General features: G+C 51.3%; 1 long non-coding RNA gene across 1 annotated transcript in view; it reads right to left on the reverse strand.

Moving 5' to 3' along the window:
* Window positions 1-580: 580 nt before the first annotated feature.
* Window positions 581-7019, reverse strand: part of LOC107182037 — an 8106-nt gene continuing 1667 nt past the window's right edge. Inside the window, exons 2-3 of the long non-coding RNA XR_001512758.1 lie at window positions 3185-3222; window positions 581-698 (exon numbers count right to left, since the gene is read on the reverse strand). This is a non-coding gene — a long non-coding RNA (uncharacterized LOC107182037). The remainder of the gene's footprint in view (window positions 699-3184; window positions 3223-7019) is intronic.

Below are 7019 nucleotides of genomic sequence, written 5' to 3' on the forward strand. Positions count from 1 at the left end.
TCCCAGTGCTCCCGGCCTCTACAGATTCAGTGCCGAGGTGAGGAGAAGACCACACTCCCTGAGAACAAGGTGCAGTACCCGGGGCCCAGGCCTTGCAGTGAGGAAGCCTGAGGTGATGTCTCAGGGAAGGGCTTCTCTAACCAAGGATGGATAGGAGGACCCCAAAATGGGGACTTTCTTTTATTGGGCATGAAGGGAGGGTCTTAAAGAAGAATATCCCTCACCGATCCCAAAATTCCTACCCAGGATATGCAGTTCTATCACTTGGAGGCAGGAGGAGGGACAGGACGAGCCCCACAGAGCTTCCTGCAAGGCTTTTTCTCACCCGAGGAGACCAGATAGCTAAAGCCTCAGGAGATTAGCCCTGGACCAGAAGAGACACTGATTCTTTCCACTGCCAGTTCCATCTTCCCTGTCCCAGGGGTCCTTCTTCTCCAAGTGAATCGCAAAATCGTCCATTCATAGACTCTACTGCACAGTTTCAGAGCAATGCGAAGGATCCCAGGGAACTGAGTTAGGAAGGTCCAGCTTTGGGTCCAATGCAGGATCCCCCAGATAGCTTCTTGAGTGCCTCCAGTGACAGGATCTCCTTACACACAGTGCCGCCTCTTCCAGGCTTGGGTGGTTCTCACTGGAAGAGCATTCTTCCTCCCAGCAGCCTGTCCCTGTTCCCCTTGCACTTGCGTCACTCATTCAGCCTGATGGAGCAGAACAGATAAGTTGGTGGTTTCCATGTGACAACCTTGGAAACATCTGAAGGCAATCATCATTCTAATAATAAATGGTACCATCTCACGAATGCTTACCAGGCACTGCGCTAAGGTTCAGGGACACAACATCCCTAGCATGGCGGCATTATTATTCCCATTCTGTAGATCAGGAGACAAGCAGGGGAAGTAAAGCCATCAGCCCAGGCTCACTCGGGTATCGGAAGAATCAGGATTCATTCCAAGGCCAGTCTGACTCCTGGCCCTCACCTCCCCTGTTATGCCAAGATCTCCCCAGCCCTGACTGAGTCTTGTTTAATCCTGGCTAAACAACATCAAAGCCTTCAAGCATTTCTTCCCTGAGGAGCACAAGGCTCCCATCGCCCCACTTTCTCAGAGAACCTCTAAATTCAGTAAAATCCTTGCAGTCATCTAGCCTGAGACCCTCTTCCTGGAAACTGAGAAATTGAAAAGGAAGCTTTGCTTCTGCTAATAGCAGAAAATAGTCCTCCCAGCGTTCCCCTACTAGGCCCCCAATCTCTCCTAACAACCCACCACTTGCCTCTACCCTCCGCCTTCCTTGTCATCTGGCAACTCTCTTACCCCCCAGGATTTGTCAATCTACCCCCCCCCTTAGTCTGATGCCTCTTCTCCCCCAAAATCCTACTCATCCGTAAGAAAACTAACTCCAATTCTCCATCCTCCATGAAGCCTTCTCCAGCTCCTGCTCCTTCCTCAGTGCTCCCAAGGCCCTTATTTCTTTTTTCTTCAGCTTTATTGAGATATAATTGGCATATAACATTGTATACGTTTAAGGTGTGCAACATAATGATTGGATATATGTATATATTGTGAAATAATTACCACAATTAGTTTAGTTAGCCCATGCATCACCTCACATGGTTACAAATGTGTGTGTGATGAGAAAATTTAAGATCAACTCTCTTAGAGACTTTCAAATGCACAAATAATATTGTTGACTATAGTCACCATGCTGCAGTTATTGCAACTGCAAGTCTGCACCTTTTGAACACCGTCACCCATTCCCCCACCGTCACCCTCCGCCCCGGCAACCACCCGCCTCCTCTCTGTTTCTGGTACAAAGGGTTCGGTACAAAGCCCGTAGTTCTGCCTCTACAACAGCTGTTGCTATTTCACATTCATTGTGTCTGTTCACAGGCCTCCCTCCCTGGCTGGGCTTGTCCAGGGCAAAAAGTGTAGCTTTCATTTCCAGGCCCATTACAATGTAGGTGTTTAGTAAATGGCTGTTGCTGTCGATGCAGACTGACTTTTTTGATACTGCGACTGGAAGAACAGTGGCTTGAAAGTCAGAAAGCACGGCCAACATCAGGGAGCCAGGAGCTATATCGGGAGAGCTAAGGCCCTCCTCATGGCCCAGCACCTGGACAATACCTGGTGTCTGGGAGTTGAATAAAATAATCTAGTTCCAATGAGTTCCAGGAAGGAAAGAGTTTGAAGCAGGATCTGCTGCCCTCTGGTGGCCATTAGAGAAGTCGACCATATGGATTTAGATGCCCATCTCCTGGCACATTAACTGTCCCAGATTCTTACATAGCAGAATCCTAAAATTAGATTTAAACTAAGCACCAAGGCAAAATCAATGAAATTTCAAAGTAAGGTGCCAAATCGTCCTCTGAAGAATTTCAAGGAAAATATTAAGAATTAGTTCCTGACCCCCTCAGCCTGGTTGAAGATATAAAATGGCATCATAGTGTGGAGTGAAGGGAAGATTTTGTGAGGAGGAAATGTATGGACAAAGCTGTGTAGTGAGCCCCATCCCCTCTCTCCCAAGGATGGGAGAGGGGACTACCCCCTTATAGCAAACCTTCTGGATGCTTAGTCCCGAGAGTTGAATATGTAATCCTTAGAGTTAGTGGCAGAGTGTCCTGGAGCCTGGCAGAGCTAGTGGAGCCTGGGTGCCACCCATATATTTAGACAGAGAGAGAAGGACCAAGGAAGGGCTGTGTGGGCAGGCTGGCAGAGCGGTGGTCTGGAATGCCCTGAGCTGCCAAAGCTTGCCTGGCAACTGAAGAACTGGCTGTTTTGGGGAGAGAAGCAGGTGTATCCCCATGCATCTATCTTGGGTGCTGTCCAATAGGGCTACCTCAAGGGACTGAGGGATCCCAGCAGCTGAGGGAGGAGGCTCAAGTTTCTGGGATAAATAAATGCAGGTGAATGGGACTCTGAGAGGCCAGGAAAGTGCCCTTGAGAATAGTCACCAGAGGACATCAGAGAGGAAGGGACGAGGACACAACCAGCTGATGGAGCAGGAGGCTGAGTCACAGCTGATGTAAAAACTCGCCTACCCCTTCCTATCTGCTCTGTACCACCCAACCTCCTCACCAACACACCTCACCCAGAAACAGCATCTAAAGAGAGTGAGAGTGGGTGAAGGGCAGGGCTAGGGGGAGGGAGGAAGGAGATCGTGACAGATAGAACAGAAGCCAGCCACTCACCCCTTTCCACAGCTCCAGCTGCAGCAGGAGCCCATAAGCTGCAAAGAGTGACATTAAATAGTTAAGGTTTTGATTCATATATTGGCCTGGTCATTCTAATTTCTGAGTTGAGCTGGTCTCACCTGAGAGTGAACAGAATAGTTAAAGGTTTTCCTGAATTTTCACCCAGAAGCAAGGGAAATAATTACTTCTGCCCACTGACCCCATAAAGGATAAAGGATCATCTCATGACACCATACTTATTGTGTAATCCAAATGCAACTTTATGTTTTTCATTATATGGCAAGTCATGGTTGTCATATAGCATGTAATATATATTATACAATATATAACATATATGATAACTAGAGGCCCGGTGCACAAAATTCATGCACTTGTGGGGGGGCGTCCCCCAGCCTGGCCTGTGCCCTGTCACAGTGCGGGAGCCCCGCAATCAATCGCCCCAAAGAGGTAGGCCCTGCCCACCCATCCAGGGCTCCTCGATGGATTGCCCCAAAGAGGTAGAACAGAGCCGGGGGTCCCTCCTCCACACCACGTGGGCCGTGGGACACCCCCAGGCCTCACTGGACAGCAAGCCACCGGGCCTCACCTCCACGCTGCGCATGCAGCAGCATCAAGTCCCTGCCCACCCACGTCGACCACTGCACATACAGCCTCCTGGTGATGGATTGTGGGATTGTGACTGCATGAGGGCATCACAGTGTGAGGGCGTGACAACCACGTAGGCTATTATTAGTATAGATATGTATGATGCTTACTAATAAAAGGCTAAGTAGTCATCATGCCCTCACATGTGATGCCCTCACGCTATCACAAGATGTCTGCCTGGGAGTCCAGCCTCCTCCCAGCTCCACATGTGGCCAGGCCTGGGGGTCCTGCAGCTCCATGTGGTGCAAAGGAGGCAGGTCCAGCAGGTCCCCTTGTGACATGGAGGCCTGAGGGTCCATGGCTCTGGCCTAGCTCTTTGGGACAATCATCAAGGAGCCACGGATGGGTGGATGGGGCCTACCTCTTTGGGGTGATCGATTGCAGGGCTCCCGCACTGTGACAGGGCACAGGCCAGGCTGGGGGACCCCACCCCCAAACCCAGTGCATGAATTTCATGCACCAGGCCACTAGTATATAATATAATGCAGGTTATACTTTCCCCTCCAACCAGTATAAATTACAGGGACCTGGATTTTCCCTTCCAAGTTCCCTCAGCCTTCTTTTCCCTAATCAAGAACACCGACTCCTGTTACTTCATCTCTTTATCATCACTGGCCTCCTTTTATAGGCCTCTTGAGACCCGCTCCAACTACTCCCAGGGGTCCTGAGCACTTCCTCCACTTTTGGGGACGGGGAGACACGGCCTCTGGCCTCCAGTGCTAGCCCCAGCTTCCAAAAGTCCTCACGGCCCCTCGGGCACTCTCACCACCTGTAGCGGGCTCAGTGGGCTCTCCAAGAAATTCATGTCCACCCAGAACCTCAAAACACGGCCTTATTTGGAAAGAGGGTCTTTGACAATGTAATTAATTAAGGATCTTGAGCTGAAATCTTCCTGGACTTAGGGTGGGCCCTAAATCCCATGACTGATGTCTTCACAAGAAGAGGAGAGGACACACAGGGGAAGAAGGCCACGTGGAGACAGAGGCAGAGATTGGAGTTTTGCTGCCACAAACCGAAGAACACCTGGGGCCCCCAGGTGCTGAGAGGCAAGGAAGCGTTCTTCCCTGGAGCCTTCAGAGGGAGTGCGGCCCTGCTGACACCTTAATTGCAGGCTCCTAGCCTCCAGAACTGTGAGAGAATAAATCCTGCTGTTTTAAACCACCCAGTTCGTGATACTTTGTTATAGCAGCCCTAGCAAACCAATACAGCATCTCACCCCGGTCCTTCCAGCCCCAGCAGCAATCAATGGCGGATCCCTGGCAGGAGGAATGCTACGGCTTGGGCTGGGGCCCAGTGGCCTCTGCCAAGCCTAGGAGGAGTGGGGGAGGAGATGGGCTGTAACTTTCAAATGACCCCCTCTCCACCCACACTCCCCTGCTGAGCAGCCTGGGGAGAAAACCTGGCATCAGCTCTCCCAGCCGCCTGCCTACCATCAATAGCACGTCCTGCACCCAGGGGGCCCTGCCCTCCAACTCCCCATGGCCTACCCTCGTCCTGTCCTGTGGCTGGGGAATTTTCCATCCCATCCCCAAGTCAAAGTCATTAGATTTAATCATTAACAGGGCGGGTGTTAATTAGCAGGGCAGGGTGATCATCCATGCTGCTGAGGACACAGCTGGACATCAAGAACAGCTGCTCAAACAAGGGTGGGAGGAGCTGAATCTGGCTGGAAAGGGGCAGGAGTGTCTGCCCTCAACCCTGGAAGCTGTGAAATCCCCCTTTCTTCATCCCTGATTGTTCAAGAGTCAAAAGAAACATTTGCTAAGATGAATTCCTCCCTATTCGTGTCTATTTCTCGAGTGTTTGATGGGTGCCAGGCACTGAGCTAGGTTCTTTATGGACATTCCTTTCCCTCCTTCCACCCCTCACTACAGTAACAGACAGGCCTGTTATTTCCAAGTGAGGAGACTGAGGCTCAGAGGGGTTAAGTGACTTGCCCAAGATCACAGAGCTACTAAGTGGCAGAGCTGGGATTTGAACCCAAGCAGACTGTTCCAGAGCCTAGGGCACCACGCTGGAAGGAGCTGGCGGGTGAGGGAGTATGCTTCCGAGCAGCCAGAGGTCATGCTGACCTTCCCCCTTCCTCAATGTGCCTCATTCTTATACTTCCACTTTTTAAATAATTTATAATGGCCTAGTCATCAATCATAATTACTTAGTCATCCTATTCCACACTGACCCCTGCTAGTCTGTCAGATGCTAGTTGACGGAGACTGTACCTGTTTTGTGCTCCACTGATCCCCGGTGCTTAACATAACGCCTGGCACATGTGACTACCCAATAAGCACTGGCTGGAAGAATAAATTCAACCTCTTAGGAAGCTCGGGGTGGAAGGGACTAGCTAGAGGCCAGCTGGGGAGTGGTCTGCTAGAGTGGTGATGGTCGTAGGGTTAAAAATGCATCTCAAGAGGTCCTCTGGTCCATGCCCCTGCTTCAATTCAGCCACTGCCCTGCCATAGCCACCAAATCTGGTGGGAAAGTGTTAGCATGGGTTCTAGTCCGTGGGAGAGCTGCTCTCTCCCTCTTGGCCTCAGTTTCCCCTCTCAAGCTGGTTGGATTGGCTGATTTTTAAGTCTCTTCCTCCTCTACCAGTTTGTGGTTCAGAAAGAGGCAAAGCACTTTGGAAATGAGCATCTCCTCTGTTTGAATCACCAGCGCTGGACCCATTCCCGAGAGTGCCAGCTGCAGGAGGGTGCACACCCAAGCCTGGCAGGATTCCACGATGGGCTTCTTATCAGGCAAACCAGGACTTTCTAGGACAGTCAGAGGAGGCTGGGCCTTCCAAGCCAGCCCCTGAGAGGCCACACATCTAGGCTAATGGTGCTGCTGGGGCCCACAAGAAGCTCTGGACACTTTGGCACAGAAGCCTTCTAGGTGGGCCTTGGGGTGCCCGGGGACACGGAGCATCCCTGCAGGGTGCCCACACCCCTGCCTCAGATCAGGTTCCGCTCCCACCTGGCCTCCTGCCTTCACGACATGGCCCCGAAAGACTCACTCATTTCCAGAGGAGCCAAGCCACCCAAAGGACAGACATGCGCTCCCCATAAGGACTCACAGCATATGCCACAGGCTCTGACATGATTCCAAGAGTTTCCAGAAATGCTGGAGAAACAGCAGCAAATTGGCAGGAGCATATGGTCCCCAGAGGGACAGCTTGGACGGGCTCCTGCTCCTTTGGGTGGATGAA

Source organism: Myotis davidii, unplaced genomic scaffold (genome assembly GCF_000327345.1).
Source record: "Myotis davidii unplaced genomic scaffold, ASM32734v1 scaffold233, whole genome shotgun sequence".
Lineage (NCBI taxonomy): Eukaryota > Metazoa > Chordata > Mammalia > Chiroptera > Vespertilionidae > Myotis > Myotis davidii.